Source organism: Notothenia coriiceps, unplaced genomic scaffold, assembly GCF_000735185.1.
Source record: "Notothenia coriiceps isolate Sejong01 unplaced genomic scaffold, NC01 NC01_scaffold00022707, whole genome shotgun sequence".
Taxonomy (NCBI): Eukaryota; Metazoa; Chordata; class Actinopteri; order Perciformes; family Nototheniidae; genus Notothenia; species Notothenia coriiceps.
Window position 1 is genome coordinate 132 of NW_011355408.1, and position 2,428 is coordinate 2,559.

Here is a 2,428-nt window from a genome sequence, read left to right on the forward strand (position 1 = left end):
ACACAGGCTCACTATTTGGCAAGAGGACTAAGTCTTATATTGGCTACTTAGATTACTTCATCTTCATCAACACAGGCTCACTATTTTGGCAAGAGGACTAAGCCTTATATTGGCTACTTAGATTACTTCATCTTCATCAACACAGGCTCACTATTTGGCAAGATGACTAAGCCTTATATTGGCTACTTAGCGAGAATCAACTCAGTGCGCAACAGATACCAAGGATGCTGGCTGATGAAGGAGACAAAGTAAGCTAGGTAGCCAATATAAGACTTAGCAGTACAGATACATGTGGGCTCACTATTTGGCAAGCAACCGGTCACAGTTGCCCTGTTCATCTCATGTCTTATAAAAGCGTATTAATGATTTATAAAGTGTTCACAACCTAATTAATAAATGAATTACAAACTACTCGTAAACCCTTTATACGGGTAGTCTTATTGTAAAGTGGTACCCAATTTGTTTTTTCTTAATTTGGGATTTTTTTTGTCCAAATGTCAATTTTTGTCTGATAAGTATTTTTTTCCTCGTAATGTATTTCCCAGAAAAGTAGCATTTTATAAATTTCTTTTTTTCATGTAAATTTGCGAATTTAATCTCAGAAAGTCTGTAATATTTAAAATCTCAGATAATATTACACTTTTTTCTCCAAAATGTGGGATTTTTTTCTTTTCAATCGTTGAACAATTTTACGAAAAAATTTTTATTTCAGATTTTTTTTTTCTAACAATTTTCTTATTTATAATATTTTTTTAAATATATATTTTTTATTAAATGTTTAACTTTATAATATCAGAGACAATTTAATTTCTTTCCTACAACATTTGAGCATTTTTTTCTAACGTATCTATAACTTTAAAATGTGAATTTTCAATATTTATTTCCTAATTTATTTTTTTTATTTTTTTTGTACATTTTGGAATTTTTATCCTGGAAATGTGTTTTTTCTAGAATTTAAATGTTTTAAACACCGCGTGTGTTTCTGTTCTCAGGTGCGATCACAGCTGTGGGCTCATTTTCTCTGAAAGCAAACGAACTCCTGCAGTGAGTTCACCCATTACTGTTCTTATTACCCGTCTTCTCAAACCATAAGCATGTTATTATGTAAATATCATCTCTGCCTTTACTCCAACTCTCAGGGTGATAGACAAGAGCATGAAGAACTTTAAAGCCTTTTTCCGCTGGTTGTACGTCGGTAAGAATAAAAGTGACCGTCGTGCACGAGTTACTGATCCTGATATACAGACATTAATTATAAATAAGGTTGTATTGATTGTTTCTGCAGCCATGCTGAGGATGTGTGAGGAGCACGTTCCTCCAGAGCTCAACAAGGTGAGTCATCAGAGCCGCTGAGACACAGATGTGATTTCATAAGTGATAATAAATCATTATAACGCGTTTTATTCCTCGTAGATGACCCAGAAGGATATTGCCTTCGTGGCTGACTTCCTGTCGGAGCACTTCAGTGAGGTGAGCTCAGCATGACGTCACCGTGGTGGAAATTAAAACATCTCTTTAAAGTGATTTTAACTTGTCTCTGCTTCAACAGAACGAAGAGCTGTTTGATCGCAAAGGGAAATACTTTAACGTGGAGCGAGTGGGCCAGGTAGGAGTTCTGTGTGTGTTGATTAGCTTTAAAGGTCACCTGTCAAGCAAAATGCACTTTCTGATGTCTTCTCTACATCACCATGTGTCCCCGGTGTGTCAGGAGACTCACATAGTGATGTCTTCTCTACATCACCATGTGTCCCCGGTGTGTCAGGAGACTCACATAGTGATGTCTTCTCTACATCACCATGTGTCCCCGGTGTGTCAGGAGACTCACATAGTGATGTCTTCTCTACATCACCATGTGTCCCCGGTGTGTCCCTGTGTGTCAGGAGACTCTCAAAGTTTCAGGAAATAAACCCTCTCTCTTCTCCTCCGTACCCACATCTCTAAAAACGGGGGAACAACGGAGCTGATCCAGATTTGCTGCGTCATGACCACATTACTAAAATGTGGGCGGGCTTTACACCAATGGGCCAATCACAAAGGTTGCTGTCAGAAACAATGAGACGTGTTCTGAAGTAATATGGTCTGTGTACATTAGCATGCTAACACTCAGAGCTAACCTGTACTGGAGAGAGTGTGTGTGAAGAAGCAGGAAATCAAAAGGAAGTCACCTTGTGGTAAAACTGAGAGAGAGAAAGAGTTTGAGCTCCATCCTGTTTCAGAGAGAATCCTTGATGTGGTTTGGAACATGATGTGGAGTTTCATCACGGCAGCTACTGACCCAGAGTCAGCTCTTTAGTAACAGCTGGAAGAGAGGGGGGTGAGGCTACAATGATCTGTTTGGTGTTTGGAGCAAAACACTTCAGAGACATGTTTTTTTATATATTTCTGAGACCTATAATATATTCCTAAAAATAGTTTAATAGGAGACCTT

General features: G+C 38.1%; 1 long non-coding RNA gene across 1 annotated transcript; it reads left to right on the forward strand.

The window, feature by feature from the left end:
- The first annotated feature begins 958 nt into the window (after nt 1–958).
- Nucleotides 959–1,621, forward strand: LOC104954056 (uncharacterized). Its single transcript, XR_799290.1, has 5 exons — nt 959–1,044; nt 1,140–1,195; nt 1,286–1,332; nt 1,414–1,470; nt 1,550–1,621. It is a non-coding gene; the product is annotated as an uncharacterized lncRNA (long non-coding RNA).
- Nucleotides 1,622–2,428: the final 807 nt, after the last annotated feature.